Source organism: Neofelis nebulosa, chromosome 7 (assembly GCF_028018385.1).
Source record: "Neofelis nebulosa isolate mNeoNeb1 chromosome 7, mNeoNeb1.pri, whole genome shotgun sequence".
Lineage (NCBI taxonomy): Eukaryota > Metazoa > Chordata > Mammalia > Carnivora > Felidae > Neofelis > Neofelis nebulosa.
The window spans coordinates 82,794,298-82,814,516 of NC_080788.1; the positions used below are offsets into that span (position 1 = coordinate 82,794,298).

Consider the following 20,219-nt stretch of genomic DNA (forward strand, 5'->3'; position numbering starts at 1 on the left):
CTCAATAGTTTGGAGATGTATGTATTGTTTTGATCAACAAGAATTTATTGAAAATTCACCAGTGTAAAAATGTACCTAGTTTTTGTAGGCAAGACATTTACAGTTGGTGGCCTTTAAAATGCAAGGAATTGTTAGAAGCTGTTTAAGTTTCCTCTCCATGATCTGTACATGGCTCACATAGTGTGGATTATTGGATTGAGTGCTTCCTCTTTTTTTCCAATGCTGGTTGAATTCTGGGCTGCTACTGGGGGAACCAAGATGGTGAAGTTAGGATGCCTGAAAAGATATGTTAATGAGGGAAGGTCTGTGTTCCAGATGTAAATAGAAACATTTTGAGGATTATATTTTATGTCTTGGAGGTTAAGGGTATAGGCTTTGTGGTGAGTCTACCTACCTGGCTCTGCCACTGTATAGGCAGCAAGATGCTGGGCATCTCTGGATGCCTCTGTTCCTTATTTGCAAAATGATAATGAGTACCTCTTTTCCAGGATTCCTTTTTTTCCCTCCCAGATTAAAGATTTAAATGCGTTAATAAAGATTAAATGAGTTAATATGTACTCTAACAGTGCCCGTCACATAGTTAGCTATTATAAGCATAATTATTATTATAATTAAGTAGCTCACCTTTGACAAAAATATTTGAATGCCTTACTCTATATACCTTTGCTGTATATGCCTCCTTAGTAATTTAAGTTGAGAGTGTATTTTTAAAAGGTAGCTTTTAGAAACAATGAAAAATGGCAGAAATATACCAATTTATAGATTAATAGAAGAGCCCATTTCTGAGAAGCCCAGATGAGCAGGAAATATTTGGAAAGTCTATTAGAAGAATAGCATTTAATTTTTGCCTTTTCCTAGTTTAAATTCTGGGTGGCTCCATAACCCTCTCACCTCCTAGACTGAGGAGGTGAGTCTGAAGGCACCTCCTGTGCCTTCTTTAAGGCACATTCAAGATCCTTTCATTCTGCTTCCCTGTCCAGCCTCATCTTGCATGCTCCCCCTCACCTTGTGTAAGTCAAGTGAACAGGGACAGTGTGGATCAGTACAAATAGGTCAGTCTTAGTAGAAAAACTCAAATGTTTCTCTTCTAGCCATAGCAAGTTTGTAGTGCTTTTTCATGTACATTAATTATTCACTTATACTTCACATAGGACAACACATTTACTCTCCATTTTCACATGTGAATTATTTAGTTCAGTGGTTCTCAATTCTGACTGACCATTAGAATAACTGGGGGAGGCTTTGAAAAATACATGTAGTAGTTCAAATATTATAGTGGTTGATTTCTTTTCATTGAACAGTCCACTGTGGGTATTTCTGCTTGAAGGGCAATTCTCTCCCACTGATGATGCTCAGGGTTGTCCATCTTGGGGGCTTAGGGATGCCCAGGTCTCCCAGGTATCATCTCATTTGCCTGACATTTCTTCCCTTCCCCATCAAAGTTTACCTATTCCAGGAAGTGGCAACATAGATGGGCCCTGAGGGCATTATGCTCAGTGAAGTAAGCCCGAGAAAGACAGCTATTACATGATCTCATATACATATGGAATCTTAAGAAAACAAACAAATCACATTCATAGATATGGAAAACAGATTGGTGATTGATAGAGGTGGGCGGTGAGAGGTGGGCAAAGAGTCGAAGGACGTCAGAAAAGTACAAACTTCCAGTTACAAAATAAATAAGTCCTAGGGATGCAATGTATCACACTGTGACTACTGTTAATAATACTGTATTGTATATTTGAAAGTTGCTAAGACAATAGATCTTAAAAATTATCATACACACACAAAATTGTCACTGTACTGTATGTGGTGATGGATTTTGGTGATTATTTTGCAATATATACATATACAGAATCATTATGTTTACACCAGAGACTAATATACTGTTATATGTCAATTACATCTCAAAAAAAATTTTGCTCTTTTGAGTTCCATTTCTCCATAGGAATGGAATCTGGCTAATCTAATTTGGGCTAATAGTAATATGTTACATTTCATAATACCTTATAGTTTATTAGTATTGAATGATAATAATAACCAACATCTATTGAGTGGTATATGCCAGGTATCATACTGAATGCTTCAATTCATATAAGAATGTAAGCTCCCAAAACACAGGGATCCTGTGTTGTCCACTGATGTATACCAAGTATCTAGAAGACTGCTCAATAAATGTTTGTTGAGTGGATGAGTATTTATTAGATGTACAAATGGATAATCTTTATAATAATAACATTAAAAAGTAGAATTATTATCCCCATTTTCCAGAAAAAAATGTGAGGCTTGGAATCAATGCTTTGCCTAAGGACACACACTTAGGTGAGTACAGAACCTAGAGAGGAATTCAGGTTCCAAAGCCTACATTCTTTTATAACTTTTTATCTTTCTTTCCTTCCCTTTGCTTCTCCTCTTCTACTTTCCATTTCCCTCACTCTTTTTCTTTCCCATTTTTTCATTCCTCTCTCTCTTCCCTGCCTATTTTTCTCTTCCTCGTTCTCCTATCCCTTTGACTCCCCTTTCTCCCTTTTGCTTTTCCTCTTTTCTTCCATCTCTTTTCTTCTCCTTTTTCCTTCTTCCTTCCCCTTTATGCATTCTTCCTTTCCATCTTTCTTAAAGCACTTATGGAATTTTACTTCTTAGACTCTCATAACATTATTAGGTAAGCAGGGCAGTAATTCCTTATTTGCAGATGAGGAATCTGAGAGACTTTAAATGACTTGGCTGATTTCCCATGGCTAGTTAATGTTTGGGCTTCAACCTAATTGTCTTTCCACCATCCTGGTTAGTGCCTGTCTCACAGCATGCACTGCCTTGCAGGTATCAATGGTTGCTGATGGCAGATGGTGATACGTCTCCTCCAAAAAATTCATTAGCTTCCAACTGAGTGGAGTGAATCCTGAGGTAATTTAGGAGCCAGAGCGGGTGTGTGGGGGAGACCATGGGGAAGGTGGGACTTGGATTCTCCTCAGATCCCACCATCTGAGTAACATTTACTCATAAAGCTATCTCCTGCAGAAGAGGACTCCAGACTGATTGCAAAACCCACCAATGCATGGCAGCCCTACCCAGCCATTGGAAGTAGTGCCTCAGGATGGAGCTTCTTTTGGGGGTGGGTGTTACTATTTACTTTTTTTCAAAATCACCCCTTGAAGCCCCACATAGGTAAATGGTGCTGGCTCCTCTTTCCTTGGGGCATCGTCTTTTTCTTCACTGTAGCTCATCTCATATTGTATATTAGTGGTATTTTACAGCACATCACTAACACCTCAAAACCTTGACCACACATTGTTGTAGTGCTGACCAACCACAGTGGCTACTGTCTACAATGATGCCACACTTCTTGGGTATTTTAAAACATTAAGCCAAGGGCCAACACACAAACTAAAACAGGCCCTGAGTATTTAAATTTTACATTAGTTAGGAAAAAGGTTTATTTCTTGACCAAATTCCCTGCAAGATTTGGATGTCTTTTGTTGTTGTTGTTGTTGTTGTTGTTGTTGTCATTTTCTTTTCTCTCTCTAGCTTTACTGAGGTATTTCTGACAAATAAAATTGTAAGATATTTAAAGTGTACAATGTGATCATTTGATATATGTATACTTTGTGAAATGATTACCTATCACCTCACATAGTTACTTTTTAAACTTTTATTTTATTTGTTTTTGGTGAGAATGCTTAAGATCTACATTCTTAGCAGATTTCAAGTGTACAATACAGAATTAACTGTAGGCACTATACTGTACATTAGATCCTGGGAACTGATTCATCTTATAACTGAAAATTTGTACCCTTTGACTAAGTTCTCCCTCCAAGTCCCCAGCAACCACCATTCTACTCTCTGTTTCTAGGAGTTCAATGTTTTTTTTGTGTTTTTCTTTTTTTTTTTTTTTTTTTTTTTTTCAGATTCCACATGTAAGGGATACCATACAGGATTTTTCTTTCTTCATCTGGCTTTTTCTACTCAGCATAACCCTCTAGGTTCATCCATGTTGTCACAAATGGCACTTGTTCCTTCTTTTTTTTTATGGCTTAATAACCCTCATTTCTTTATCCATTCATCTGTTGATGGACAGGTTGTTTCTGCATCTTGGCTAACGTGAATAATGTTGCAATGCACATGAGAATGCAGGCATCTCTCTGAAAGAGAGATTTCACTTCCTTTGGATATATACTCAGAAGTAGAATTCCTGGACCATATGGTAACTCTATTTTAATTTTTTGAGGAACCTCAATACTGCTTTCCACAATGGTACCAGTTTACATTCCCACCAACAGTGTATAAGAGTATAAGCGTTCCTATATATGAAAGACCCACCGCTAATATCATCCTCAGTGAGGAAAAATTGAGAGCTTTCCCCCTAAGGTCAGGAACACAACAGTGATGTCCACTCTTGCCACTGTTATTCAACACAGTATTGGAAGTCTTAGCCTCAGCAGTCAGACAACACAAAGGAAAAAAATGCATCAAAATCGGCAAGGAAGAAGTCAGACTTTCACTCTGCAGATGATATGATACTCTATGGAAAACCCAAAAGATTCCACCAAACTGCTAGAACTGATTCATGAATTCAGCAAAGTCGCAGGATATAAAATCAATGCACAGAAATCGATTGCATTCCTATACACCAATAATGAAACAACAGAAAAAGAAATCAAGGAATCAATCCCATTTACAATTTCACCAAAAACCATAAAATACCTAGGAATAAATCTAACCAAAGAGGTGAAAAATCTATACACTGAAAACTATAGAAAGCTAATGAAAGAAATTGAAGAAGACACAAAAAATGGAAAAATATTCCATGCTCCTGGATTGGAAGAACAAATATTGTTAAAATGTTGATACTACCCAAAGCAATCTACATTTTCAATGCAATCCCTATCAAAATAACACCAACATTCTTCACAGAGCTAGAACAAACAATACTAAAATTTGTATGGAGCCAGAAAAGACCCCAAATAGCCAAAGCAATCTTGAAAAAGAAAACCAGTGATGGAGGCATCACAAGCTTGGACTTCAAACTGTACTACAAAGCTGTAATCATCAAGACAGTATGGTACTGACACAAAAACAGACAGATCAATGGAATAGAATGGAGACTCAGAAATGGACCTATCAATGTATGGCCAACTAATCTTTGACACAGCAGGAAAGAATATCCAGTGGAATAGAGACAGTCTCTTCAACAAATGGTGCTGGGAAAACTGGATAGTAACATGTAGAAAAATGAACTTGGAACAATTTCTTACACCATACACAATAATAAACTCAAAATGGATGAAAGACCTAAACCTAAGACAGGAAGCCATCAAAATCCTCAAGGAGAAAGCAGGCAAAAACCTCTTTGACCTCGGCTGCAGCAATTTCTTACTCAACATGTCTCAGGAGGCAAGGGAAACAAAAGCAAAAATGAACTATTGGAACCTCATCAAATAAAAACCTTCTGTACAGTGAAGGAAACAATCAGCAAAACTAAAAGGCAACCGATGGAAGGGGAGAAGATATTTGCAAGTGACATATCATATAAAGGGTTAGTATTCAAAATCTATAAAGAACTTATCAAACTCAACACCCAAAAAACAAATAATCCAGCGAAGAAATGGACAAAATACATTGAATAGACACTTCTCCAAAGAAGACATCCAGAATACAAATCAAAACCACACTCAGATATCACCTCATGCCAGTCAGAGTGGCCAAAATGAACAAATCAGGAGACTATAGATGCTGGTGAGGATGTGGAGAAACGGGAACCCTCTTGCACTGTTGGTGGGAATGCAAACTGGTGCAGCCACTCTGGAAAACAGTGTAGAGGTTCCTCAAAAAATTAAAAATAGACCTACTCTATGACCCAGCAGTAGCACTGCTAGGAATTTACCCAAGGGATACAGGAGTACTGATGCATAGGGGCCCTTGCACCCCAATGTTTATAGCAGCACTCTCAACAATAGCAAAATTATGGAAAGAGCCTAAATGTCCACCAACTGATGAATGGATAAAGAAATTGTGGTTTATATACACAATGGAGTACTACGTGGCAATGAGAAAGAATGAAATATGGCCCTTTATAGCAACGTGGACAGAACTGGAGAGTGTTATGCTAAGTGAAATAAGTCAGGTAGAGAAAGACAGATACCATATGGTTTCACTCTTATGTGGATCCTGAGAAACTTAACAGGAACCCATGGGGGAGGGGAAGGAAAAAAAAAAGAGAGGTTAGAGTGGGAGAGAGCCAAAGCATAAGAGACTCTTAAAAAATGAGAACAAACTGAGGGCTGACAGGGGGTGGGTGATGGGTATTGAAGAGGGCATCTTTTGGGATGAGCACTGGGTGTTGTATGGAAACCAATTTGACAGGAAAATTCATATATTTAAAAAAAAAACGACATCCAGATGGCTAAAAGACACATGAAAAAAGCCCTCCACATCACTCATCATCAGGGAAATACAAATCAAAACCACAATGAGATACCACCTCACACCAGTCAGAGTGGCTAACATTAATAACTCAGGCAATAACAGATGTTGGTGAGTACACAGAGAAAGGGGAACCTTCTTACACTGCTGGTGGGAATGCAAACTGGTGCTGCCACTCTGGAAAACAGTATGGATGTTCCTCAAAAAATTAAAAATAAAACTACCCTACAATCCACTACTGGTAGTAATTGCACTACTAGGTATTTATCCAAGGGATACCTATGTGCTGTTTTGAAGGGTCACATACACCCCAATGTTTATAGCAGTGCTATCGACAATAGCCAAAATATGGAAGGAGCCCAAATGTCCATCGATGGATGAATGGATAAAGAAGATGTGGTACATATATATACAATGGAGTATTACTCAGCAATCAAAAAGAATGAAATTTGCCATTTGCAACTACATGGATGGAACTAGAGGGTATTATGCTAAGTGAAATTAGTCAGAGAAAGACACATACCATATGTCTTCACTCATATAAGGAATTTAAAATACAAAACAGATGAACATAAGGAAAGGGAAGCAAAAATAATATAAAAACAAGGAGGGGGACAAAACATAAGAGACTCAAATGTAGAGAACAAACAGAGTTGCTGGAGGGGTTGTGGGAGGGGGGATGGGCTAAATGGGTAAGGGACTTAAGGAATCTACTCCTGAAATCATTGTTGCACCGTGTGCTAACTAACTTGGATACAAATTAAAATAATTAATTAATTAAAAAAATAAAAAAACACTTCCTTGAGAAAGAAAGTGTAAGGGTTCCTTTTTCTCCATATCCTTACCAACATTTGCTCTCTCATTTTTTTGATAATAGACATCATAACAGGTGTGAAGTGATATCTCATGGTTTTGATTTGTATTTCCCTGATTAATGATGTTGAACATCTTTTTATATTTTGCTATTTGCTATATGTATATCTTCATTGGGAAAATGTCTCTTCAAGTCCTTTGCTCATTTAAAAATCTGGTTTCTTTTTCTATTGAGAGAATTCTGAGAGTTCCTTATATATTTGGAACGTCATTGGTTATATGGTTTGCAAACATTTTCTCTTTTATTAATTGTTTCCTTTGCTGTGCAGATACATTTTAGTGTGATATAGCCTGCTTGTTTATTTTTGCTTTTGTTGCCTATGTTTTCTGTGTCATATCACGAAGAACCATTGATGGAGCTTTTGGGTGGCTCAGTCAGTTAAGTGTCCAACTTTTGATTTCGGCTCAGGTCATGACCTAGTAGTTTTTGAGATCGAGCCCTGCATCAGGCTCTATGCTGACATTATTGGGATTCTATTTCCTTCTCTCTCTGCCCCTCCCCCAATCACACACACACACACACACACACACACACACACACACCTTTCTCTCTCTCTCTCTCTTTCTCAAAATAAACAAATAAACTTAAAAAAAAATCCTTAACAAGACCAGTATCAAAGAGGTTTTCCCCAATATTTTCTTCTAAGAGTTTTATAGTTTCAGGTAATCCATTTTGAGTTAATTTTTGTGTAAGATATGGGCCCAGTTTGTTTTGTATGTGGGTACTCAGTTTTCCCAGTACCATTTATTGAAGAGGCTAGTTTTCCCCATTTTTTATTCTTAGTGACTTTGTTGAAAATTAGTTGACCATATATTCATGGTTTTATTTCTCTATTCTGTTTAATTGACCTATGCACCTATTTTTATGGCAATACCACAATGTTTTCATTACTATATAAGATAGTTTGAAATCAGGAAGTATGATGCCTTTTCTTGCTCTCCTCTTACTGCTGAAGGTTGCTTTAGCCTTTTGTAGTATTTTATGGTTCCATGCAATTTTAGTATGGCTTTTCTATTTCTGTAAATGCATTGGAGTTTTTTTTTTTTTTAATTTTTTAAAATGTTTATTTATTATTGAGAGACAGTGAGAGATAGAGCATGAGCATGGGAGGGGCAGAGAGAGGAGGAGACACAGAATATGAAGTAGGCTCCAGGCTCTGAACTTTCATCACAGAGCCCCACATGGGGCTGGAACCCACAAACTGTGAAACCATGACCTGAGCCAAAGTCAGATGCTTAACCGACTGAGCCACCCAGGCGCCTCTAAATGCATTGGAGTTTTGATAGAAATTGAATTATGCCTGCAGATTGCTTTGGGTAAAATGCACATTTTAACAATATTAATGATTCTAATCCATGAATATGGGATGTCTTTCTATTTATTAGTGTCTTCTCCAATTTCTTTCATCAGTGTTTTATAGTTTTCAGTGTATAAATCTCTAGCCTCCTTGGTTAAATTTATTCCTAAGTTTTTTATTCTTTTGTATGCTATTGTAAATGGGATTGTTTTCTACTTTCTTTTTTGGGTACTTTGTTGTTAGTATATAGAAACACAACTGATTTGTGAAGACCTGGATTTTCTTAATCTCTTTGGGATACTGAACAGAAATACAATAGATTGGGTAGTTTATTAACAGCAGACATTTATTTCTCACAGTTGTGCAGTCTGGGAAGTCAAAGATTAAGTGGCTGGTAGATTCAATGTCTGATGAGTACTCACTTCCTCTTCACAGATACCACTTTGCTTTTGCCATCACATGGTGAAAGGGGACAAGGGAACTTTCTCTGGCCTCTTTTATAAGGGCACCATCCCATTCAGGAGGGATCCACCTTCAAGAACTAATGACCTCTGAAAGTCTCCACCTCCTAATACCATCACCTCTGGTGGGTATTTCAACTTTTGAGTTTTTAGAAGGAACACAAATATTCAGTCCATAGCACTGAGTAAGCACTGTGAACATAGAGCTAGGTCAAGCAATGCTTTTATGACTTGTTTTTTCATGATAATCTCAATATATGTATTGAGATTATATATATATAATATATATATATAACCCTTATAAACCCTTATGTGATTTATGTGGTATATGTTCTTTATGTGACGTGTATACTTATGAATATTTTAGATTTACTTTTATGCTTATGTCTCTGTAATCCCTTTCAAAAGAATTCCATGAAGCAATATATTTTGTATTATGGTGAAATGTTTTTATAACAAGAATGTTGATAGAATGTTTATTTCAGCAATAAATTGGTAAATTTAATAATAAAATGATGTTGCCTAGAGTAAAGGGAAAGATTGGTAATGTGTACAAAAACTCATTCCCACCTATGTTTCTGAGTCTATATGTATATGGTGTGTTTATATGCACATACATTCATAGGAAAAGAAATGACTTTTTCTAACTAAAATTATCTTGGAAAACCACATCTTTCTAGAATGTATTATGTTTATGCTGGAAGAATATAAATGAGGGTTAGTTATTATATTAATAATTTTCTCAGAAGAGGAGGAATCTAGTTTAAAAGGTTATGGAGACTAAAAATGCTTTGTTAGTTATAAGACTGAGTTCTAAATAACTTGAAACAGATATCCTGACCACTATCCCCTCTATGTCTGATGGCACATAGTAGGTGTTTGCTTGCTGACTTGCTTTATCATTTTTGGTCAGATCTTCTCAGTAGTACTCTGAAGACTGTTTTCTTGAGTAGACAAGATTCAGACCTATGAAAAAATTAAATTCTAAAATAAGGAAGCTTCAGAAATACAGTGCAGAGTTTAAATAGCTTGTAACCCCCTGCTTCATAAGTTGGTCCCGCCTGTTTCCTTTCCCTGTGTAAAGCAGTGCAACTGTGCTTCCACCAGCACATTAACGCCACTTGGTTTCATGTTAAAGGTTTGTGTTTGGAGTTAAACCTAAGTGAAGCAGTAAACCATACTCTCTATAAAGTCAGGCAAGATAAAATCTTAAATTCAGGAGGATGGCAGGGAAATGTCTCAACAGGTTGAAACCAGTTTCTATGGACAAAATCACCCCAACGTCTGCTTCAGGCTCCCAATCTACGTGTTCATTCAGGGTCTAATCTACCTTCCCTGGGGTTTTTGAGGCTTTTTGGCCTTTATTGATGGGAATTTTCTCAGGGAAAGGACATAGGAATGGGGCTCAGCCTGATAGGGGTGTGAGGTCACTGTCATCAATCCAGGAATGTCCAGGAGAAAAGATAATGCCTTGCATTTTTCTTGTGGGAGAAATCTTGCCAATTCAGGCCCTGATCCTGACACTGTTAGGGTCTCATTGCTGAGGCTCAACACTTCAGAACCCAACCTTTTCTTTCCTTCCCAAGGAGGCTACATGCTAATGGTGCCCAGTTGCACCTTACACAATGTCTCTAATGGCTTTCTGGATCAGTTAGGTCTCTGTTTACTGTGATTGAAATCCTAAAACATACTGGCTGATACAGAAAAATGGACCTTTTGGCTCTTATAACCTACAGAGCCAGAATAGGGCTGATTTCTGGCTCAAGCAGTCTCTCCAGCTCAACTCAACTCTGCTCTGCTCTTTCTTTCATTGGCTTTATTCCTAGACAGGTTCTTCATTCATGAATGCAAAATGGGCGAGCAGCTTCAAATTTGACATCCTTTCACTTTTAGAACCAGGAGCCAACAATGATTTTCATTAAAATGTGTCATTGCATCTCATTGGCTTCAGTGGGGCCCCATACCCATCTCTAACTAATTAATGTCTATAGGTCAGGGGAATGTAACAAACTGGCTGACTTAAGACTGAGTCGCATGCTCCATTTCTTTAATTGGATTCCTGCCCAAAGCATATAACCTAGGATGTTGGAAGACGTGATGTCTGGAAATAATAAATCCAAACTTCAGGTAACCACATTAATAACTGAGCTTTTATATCATTATTATGGCTGAAAGTTCTATTGTGACCACCAGTGATTAATAATTTTCAGACAAGAATTTTTGCTTTATATGGATATCTAAAGAACGTAGAGAGATGCTGAGCATTCAACAATGAGTCACTAATGTCCACTATAGTTTGGTATTCAAGTATTTTTGGTTTCCAGATATCCTCAGAAAGTATATAAAATATACTGATTGAAGGGGCATCCATAGGCAGCCTGGGTGTGTGGTCATAAAAGCATGTGGTTGAAGTGTTTGAATGCTTGAACATTTTATGAATGAAGGTCAATTTTGAAGCCAGAATTGGGCATTTTTGTTAGAAGATTAGCTAAACACTTTATCCTTTTGTGAAAGAATTTGACCTTTGGTTAAGCTCTGTTCTCCTGGAAACCTGAAAATGATAAAATGTCAGTAATATTTTTAGGCAACAATGCTATGGGGAAAAATGGCCCTTTGTTAGTAAAAATTACTACTGGAAAGTAGGAGAATTTCTCTGCTTTGGTCTCAACTGTGCTCTCTAAGAGGAGCTGTTTGTCGATTCTGCCTATGGCCCTAGCTTTGGGGGAATCTCTAAGTGGTCCCCTCCCTACCATCCATTATGTTATCTGGCTACATCTGCAGTGAGTGATGAGGGGCAAGCCCTTCTTAGTCTGGATTGAGATAACTATAAATTCTGAGAGGAAGCCATAGGTTGGATATTTTCTGAGTTCAGTGATTCGTATAACTGGGCATAACTTTTGTGGGAACCCTGGAAATTATGTCTATGAAATTGTTACAAAGATATGGGCTTCTATGAGGAATAATGCTTTTAAGGCTGGGTGCTCTTAAACTTGCCTATGTTCTGCTCATTGCTCTTGAGCTGTCACCTAGGGGCCAGGTAAAATAGCTCCTGGATACTGTGTGGGTTGCTGAACTGTTTGCTGCAAGACTCCTGCAGAAGAATAATGCCTGATGCTGCCTTGCTGGCAAACTCTCTGAGCAGACTGGTTGGCTATGATAGTCTTGTGTGTCTGAATGTTCACTTGGGCTCAAGAAGACCCATTGGTGGTATTGCAGACACATATGTAAAATGTAGCCCGAAACAAGGCTCAGATTCCTGATATCATGATGTGGCAGATAACTATATATTATGCCTGTTTCCTTTTCTTCCTGGGTACAAAGCTAGATTGTATTTCCCAGTCTCCTACAGTATGTGTGGCTATTTGACCAAACTTTAACCAATGGAATGTGGATGGAAGTGTAGAAAAGTACTTCCAGATCTGGCCCATAAAAACCCTTCCTGTGCCATCTCCATCTGCCCAATGACTGCCAAGGACTCTAAGGTTCTAGAGGAGGGCAAAATCTCAAGATAGAGTCCCTGAATCACCATATAGAAGGTCACCTGCAATCAGAACATCCATTTAGACTTCCAGTGAACAAGAAACACACCATTGTTATATTTATCCAGGGTATTTTGGAGGCTCACCTGTGAAATCAGCTAGTACTTCCCCCAGCTAACAGTTGCTAACTAACATCTACTAGACCTCAGATTCAGACATTTTAACATAATACACTAAGGGATGCAGGCTTGTCACATTTCCAGGAATAACTTCAGGGTTTTTTAAACCTCTAAAATGCAAACAGAAGATGTATGCTTACATCGTGAGCTGTTGATTTGGAAATAATACTCATTTACTCCTGATATGGTAAGAATTTGGGACACAACTCCTAATTGTAAGTAGAGGAAAATGGCCAGGAGGAAACATTTGTATAAATGTTGCTCTGTCTATAATAACACCACCAATTTCTGCCTTGCCAGTTCAGAATGGCAGAGAAAGGCTGCAAGTAGACTGTTGTACTAGAGATGAGAGAAGTTTCTACAGCCTTTTCTACAGCCTCCAGACTGAAACAGGGACTCAAGGGGATTCTAGCCCATTGTTGTTTACAGTCCTGTTTCCTGCCTAGACTGTGGATGGACAGCCAGTGGAAAATTAGTCCATGGAAAAAGGATTCTATGGTCAAATAAATTAGGGAAATACTACATAGTATATTCTCCCCATGAGGGATCTCAATGCATATAAGCAAATTAAAGACTCTGAGAAGCTCTGTAATAAGGAATCCTGTTTTTAACTCTGTAAGTTTTTAGTAAGTAACAGTATATTATAATTTTATTATATGTTATTATATTTTATTAAATTATTTAATTTATATTTTTTAAATTGTTATAATTTTATTTATAATTAGATAATACATGTATAATAAACTACCCCCAAATCTGTTCAATACAGTAAAGGTTTATTTCTCACTCATTGAAGTTCCATGTGAGTCAGGGGGTGATTGGGAGGGCATGGCTATACCCCAGGTCATTGGGGCCAGAGACTCAGGCTCCATTCACAGTGTGGGGCTGTTATCTTCTAGGGCTTCAGAATTTTCCACTAGATTCTTTGCATCCAGCTAGCAGAGAGGGAAGTATGGGAAAGGTACACATGCTCCTAACTAACTTTAGAGATGTTTCTTTTTAGTTCCACTCACATTCCATTGGTGGGAACCAATTCTAAGGTCCACCTACAGGTAAGGGCACTGGGAATGTACCTGGAGGAAGAGGAGACACATGGATAGTGGTGAGCAGTCTGAGTAGCTGTCACAAGTTGTCCTGCTGATCCCTAAATATTGTTTTCTCCTTTTTGCCCTATGACAAGCATATTCAAACCCCGCAGAAGCGACCTAAATTCCCATCTAGTCATGACATTCAGCTGAAAATCCAGGAGTTTTTAGTGATACAGAGTCGTCTCTGTCAGAGGCAAAAAGGAAGACACATAGTGGTCCCTAACCCACAACCGTTCTGAAATCCTTCTCATCATTCAGGTCTGAAGCTTCCTGCCTCATTTCACTGATCTGGCCTTGATTCTCCTCTGCAGAAGAAATTCATTTATTCTTTGTTGTCCATGGCCCTGGCTCTGCACCCTGAAAGGATCTCCTGTCCATTATCTTCCTTGACCTCATCTGAAGTGAGTGGTAAGGAGTAAGCCCTCCTTGGTAGCAGATCTTACAAGCCATTTCCTAACCATCTTAGTCCAGGGTCCAGAATCTGGCTGGATGTACAAATGAGAGCCACAGAGCCTCCCCTGATTGGGGTGAGTGGGCTATTAATGACAGTAGTAATAAGGCTTGACATTTCTATGATGCTGGTTTCCAAATGCTTTTATATACATTATTGTATGCAATCCTCAAAATAAACTCATGAGGTGGGGATGTTTAACAGTGAGAAAGGCCACTGGGAGGCCTAAAGTTAACTATTATAGGCCCATTCGCAAGGCAAGAAAACACTTTGTGATTTGCTTCTGTTTTTTGGGTCCCCCCCACCTTTTTTTTTTTTTTTTACCTGATCTGAGCCATTTTTGGGGTTAGTTATTCAGCCATATCAGGTTGTTAAGAGTCTGACCTCAGATTTGATGAGCCACCATCCATGTCTTCCCAGTGAACAAAGACTTGCTTTGGGTAAAGGAGACTGACAAGGTTCTTATCATTCTGAGAAACCATATTCAAATAGGAAATACCTGATTCTGCCCTGCTCTCTCCTCTTTATAGAACCATGGGGTTTCAGTTCTAGAAAGGCCAGTAATATTGTTCTAGATCCATGACTCATTCCATCTTCCTCAGAGACTGAAGGGTTCTTCAGAAGTGTCTTCATGGGTCACTTCAGAGCGGATGAGGTAGGGGGAGTAGGGGTTGAGAAAGGTTCATCAGTTTTGGTTCTGGGCTTATCACCCCTCAATCAAGGCAGCTTAGCTTTGGACTGTAGCATTAGAATAAAGCATTCAAGTACCAAGAAATCTTGAAAACCATGGTTATTAGTGAAATACATTATCTCTGCAGATGAAAAACTTGAAGTCCAGAGAGGTTAATTGGCCTGAATGCACATAGATGCTCACTGGAAAAACTGGCATTAACACTATGTTTCCTGAATCCCAGATAAGTGTTTGCTCTGGAGTGGTTGCCTGTTATTTCTCTTGGTATATAGCATGTGGTCTAAGATTAAGGATGGGAGTCAGGCTCTGCCCGTGACTGAAGCATGGGTAGCTTGGGCAGGCAACTTCGACCTCTTGCTCTTGGTCTCACAAGTACTCATTAGGTGAAACAGGAACAATCCTAGCTTCCCATCCAGGGCAGGGCTGTTCTGTGAATGGCTGATGATGCACACTGCTAGAATCCTGGCATCTCTCAGGCATTTTGTCAGCCCCTATTTACCAAGGCACTGCCTGAATTTCTTCTGCCATTCTGTCTCTTCATCCCCCATGCAGTTAGCCAACAATGCCATTTACAATCTCAAGTTAGAGAGGACAACATAATTGTCTTGTTAGATTTTGGGCTTTTAGAATATTGTTCTTCTCCAGAGTTTGAGGATAGAGTGGAGGGAGGTCAGCTTGATTCTGTCTCAACCCATGGTCTAAGAGTATTAAATATGCAAAAAATGGCTGCTCTGTTCATATCTTCTCCTCCCCATACCCCTTCTCACCACATAATATGTGTTTATGCATAGGAATAGAAAAGAGTGATTACTTTAAATTTGCATTTCTTTCAACAATTGGGGAAATACCTTACTGTATCTTGTTTAAATGTGGCTTTTCAGGGGCACCTGGGTGTCCCAGTTGGTTGAGCGTCCAACTCTTGATTTTGACTCAGGTCATGATCCCAGGGCTGTGGGACTGAACCTCATGTTGGACTGTGTGGCCATGGAACCTGCTTAGGATTCTCTCTTTCTCTCCCTCTGCCCTCATCTCCTGCTTGCACATTCTCTCTCTTTCTAAAATTAAAAAATTAAAAAAAAATGTGACTTTTCACACAGTTCCAGCTTTTGTCGGGGGAGAGGTGCAAGTAATTTCCTGCCGTCTTATTGTCCTCAGGGAAGGAAAACAGAGCTCCAATATTTGGGGTGTCAGTGACTGTGGAGGTTGGTTACTTGTTCCAACCACCAGGTTTGTTCCCAAAAAAGATTTGCATTTTGCCTGTGAGCAGCAGAGGTCCTCTGTAGGCCAAGGGATTGGGCCCTAGAACTGAGAGTGATGTGTTATGCCCCATAGATCATCCTTGCATGTGCCTGTCAATGCTCAACTGAGAGCTGGGGCTGTACTACATTAAGAAGGTCCTGAGGGTTGGTTTCCATCAGGGGAAATGACCAGGGCAGAGTTCATTGGTGGGAGTTTGCTCATCTTTTGGGAATTAAAACTTATTTATTTCAGAGTTAGAGTCACTTTCTCAGCTGTTTATATTCCATTTTTCATTTTTTTTCCTGCTCCCTGCTTTGTTCTTTCAGTTTTTGACAAGTGAACAAAAATTCTTTTTAATAACTTTTAAAAAGATGTCATCATGCTGTCCAGAGAGGAATAAGTGATCAAACTGCCTAACAGAGAAACACTGTGCATTTGTTTTTATTTTCTCAGCATTAAATCTATATCTCCCCCAACCTCATTCTTTTCTAAATGTGTAACAACAAAGTAGGAGATAATTTTTATTTTTTTCCAGTGTGCCTTCAGGGAAATCCCTTTTAAATCTATGGATTTTAGTCCAATGAGGGATCCTCTCCCTTTAGTCTACATTTTGCATATCGTCTGTTTCTTACAGGGCTTCCGTATTGTCTCAGGCTCCACTGGAAATGCAGCAAGGATTCCTAGCACATCCCAGTTGCCATAGCAACAGCAGTCTTTCCCATAATGAGCTGCATCATCTGAACTGATGTCACAGCATCATGCAGCAGGTCAAACAAGGCATCTCCTAGTATTGCATCCTACAGATGTGCTGTAAACATCAAAAGGAGACGGTGGGAGCGGGAGATGGTAAGTGTTAAATGTCCGGGCCTTAATTGCACGGCTGTTTTGTTGGTTAGTGGGTGTCTGCTAAGGCGGAGATGGGGGGATGTTGTCTGCTTAAAATGGACTAGGGAAAGAGGAGCTGTTTTACCTAAATCTGTTTTTCAGGCTGCTGGGTTAAGACAAAGGCCTGTAAGAGTCATACAGGAATCATAGTACATAGAATTATCCTTGCTCCATCTCTGCCTCTTATTTTTGGTGTTCTCATAGAATTTTTCATAAGCATAAGATAATTTTCTATTGCAAAATCCCAAATAGGCTCTGAAATGAGCAGTTCACAGCATTTCAGCATTGTGAAGATATATATTTCTTTTATTTGTTGGGCAGAGCTAATTGGTCCCCTATTTGCTCTTGTGATTTTTGAAATATTTAGTGATTTACAGTACGAAATTTAGTATCTACCTCGGTTGGGTTTCAGTTTCTTCATGGCAAGGAGCGAATGCTGAATAAGCATTTGACATAACCCTGATGTGAAAGGGGATCTCTTGCCTGTTCACGACGGAATTTATTAAAAGCATGAAGACCCAAACCAAATGAAATTACTTGAGCCTTTTGATTTATATGGTCGTCCTTCAACCCACGTCCTTCATAGTTAGTTGAAAGCCTGCCACGATATTTTTCCATCTCCAGACAGTCTCTAAAATAGCTGGAGTTGTTTGCAGGCGGACTTGTAACAAGTCTGTTCTCTGCGGCAGTTGCAATGAAGGGTAACGCTGAAGAGAGCCTCTGGAAGTGCCAGTGGGTGCTGCTGTTAACTTTAGCCAGAATCTGGTAAGACGAATAAATAGCAGAGTTCCCAGGGACTGTGGTGAATACAGATCTCTGGGCTCAGTCATAACCTCAACTTAATTCTAAACTACAGTAAACATGTACCATGTTCATTTCAACTCTTAGCTATGTCTTTAGGCATCTTTGTTGCCTATATATACATATCCCTCCCCCCCCCCAAAAAAAAAAACAAACAAACTGTAGTCTGACAGTACCAGTTAAGGAGTAGTGTGTTGCCTTTTGTTTTGGGAAATGAAATGGATTTTTTTGGTGCAGCTGATTGCTACGAAGACAGAGAAAGGAGGAGGCACATGTCAGTTCAGTTGATCAATATGTCCACTTGGAATCAGGGAGTGGTCTTTTGGCTCAGTGCTGCTGAGTTGATAGTTTTTATTTGAAAAGTCTTAAAGGAAAGAATGGCAACCCCCAAGTTGCCCTTCTTTTAGGCTGTTTATTGAGCCTAAAAGAGATGTATCCTAGGAAGCAGCAAAAGCAGTATCTCTAGTGAGCTTGGAGTGATTCTTTCTTTCTTTTTTTTCCTCACAGTCGATCATATTGGTCCCATTAGGCACTAGCTGGAATAAGAGACCTTAGATTTTAATTAGTTTGTTTATACATATCACATACATACTACTCTCCATCCTTTAAGCTTATATGGCTGACATGCAGCTCTATGGGATGGGAGAGGTCAGCTCAGCCTGGCTTTATTGCAAGCACTTAGGAGCACGAATTGTTCATTGCCTGCTTTTTTGTTGTATAATGCAAACAGAAAGCTTTGCTGGGACTGCTGGGTATGAACGCAGCTAAGTCAGAAGCTGTAAGGTGACAGGGAGGAGTCCTAGATGGTGATGGGGGAAGGGAAAGTGTATCTAGTTGCTGGATTATGAGTCTGGAGAAAATCACCCAGTGCCCATTAGAATTCTTTTAAAGTATTATTTCCAAGGAAAAGCAAGGAAGAAAGACTTGTTTGGTAACATGAATTGTTAGGAGTAAAAATAACCAAAGCCAGCATTTTAATGAGTTTTCTATTTGCTTAATTTTTGTTTCTTTTGTCTAACAGTGTGTTCAGCTGCTTCATCATGGGTGATTTGTACAATTACTGGAAGTCACAGAAGCCAGATTCCTTAAGGGCAGTGTTAGAAAAAGTGGAGTCATGCTTTGAGGGTGGGGAAGGCGCTGGTGGGTGTGGGCTGACGCAGTTATCTGGTAGAATATTCTCTCCTTTCAGAGGAACCTGTGACCCCACCCCCCCACCCCACCCTCCCCTGTTCCTGCAAGTATTCAAAATGCAGTTACAGTTCTCCAACTTTATGCTTTTGTGCTCTTTTTGCTCCAGGAGAACAAAGCCCTAGTAATGGGAGCTGTCATCCTGATCCTCAGTTTCTTTGCAGAAGGCCACAGCCTTCTGTGCTGCTCTCTGATTAGCTGCGTGTCTTAATTACTGGCTAAGGCTATTTCAGTTGCCTTAGTTTTAATATATCCCCAAGGGGTGGATGGTGTGTGTGTGTGTGTGTGTGTGTGTGTGTGTGTGTGTGTGTGTATGGGGGAGGGGAGAGATTGCTCTATGGCTGCATTTAGTGGTGTTTCACTGAAACTTTCTAGAATTGAAAGAATTTTGTTTCACAGTGATGAATGAAAGGTCATAAAGACCATGTTTACTATGTGGCCAAGTTTCCACCATGGAAACCTCACAAGAAGCTAACCTTCTCTGTGCTTTTGGTTATGGCCTTTCTTTCCCCCCTAAATTATAAAGTTGCAAATAAGTTAATTATTTATGGGAGTGATAGAAATAGTAACCAAAATAACAATTCTCATAATGTTCTCATTATGTATCCAGCACTGGACCTAACATTATATATATCTCATTTAGCCCTTATAATGACATTATGAGATAGAGAATAATAATTGCATTTTTAGGTTTGGGTGGTGGTATTCATGTTTTGCAGAAACCAAGTCTTAGCCAGGTTAACAGAGTTGGCTAAGTTAATGAGTGATTGGGTGAGGATTCCAAACCAATGTGATTTGACTGTGATACCCACAGAAATTTTGGTTTTGTGACATCTTAACTGTGTGTACCATACAGATCAGTCATCTTTACTCTATAATACTTATCTTACCCTTCTCATTCTAATTGGAAAATCAGATTTCACATTTTCACACATAGAATGAAATTCCATTTATGATACTAAGTTCAATTTTACTGCACAGAAGAGCTTAAATTTTGGTGAGATCTTTATCTGATCCTAGAGATTGAACGAATGCAGAATTGAGGCTTAGAACTTTTGCCAGTACCCTGGCTCAACATATATTTCTAGTAGGATCTACATATTGGAAATGCTAGATGAATGACTATGGGCATGATGGAATTGCACTAAAGGCAGGTCTTATCTAGG

At 39.0% G+C, this 20,219-nt stretch overlaps 1 protein-coding gene across 3 annotated transcripts in view; it reads left to right on the plus strand.

Annotated features, from left to right (window-relative positions):
- Positions 1 to 14,065: 14,065 nt before the first annotated feature.
- Positions 14,066 to 20,219, plus strand: part of AKAP6 (A-kinase anchoring protein 6) — a 500,699-nt gene continuing 494,545 nt past the window's right edge. For all 3 annotated transcript variants that reach the window (XM_058738770.1, XM_058738775.1, XM_058738774.1), the window contains exons 1-2: positions 14,066 to 14,199; positions 16,814 to 17,025. The gene's annotated coding sequence lies outside the window, so the exon portion shown is untranslated. The remainder of the gene's footprint in view (positions 14,200 to 16,813; positions 17,026 to 20,219) is intronic.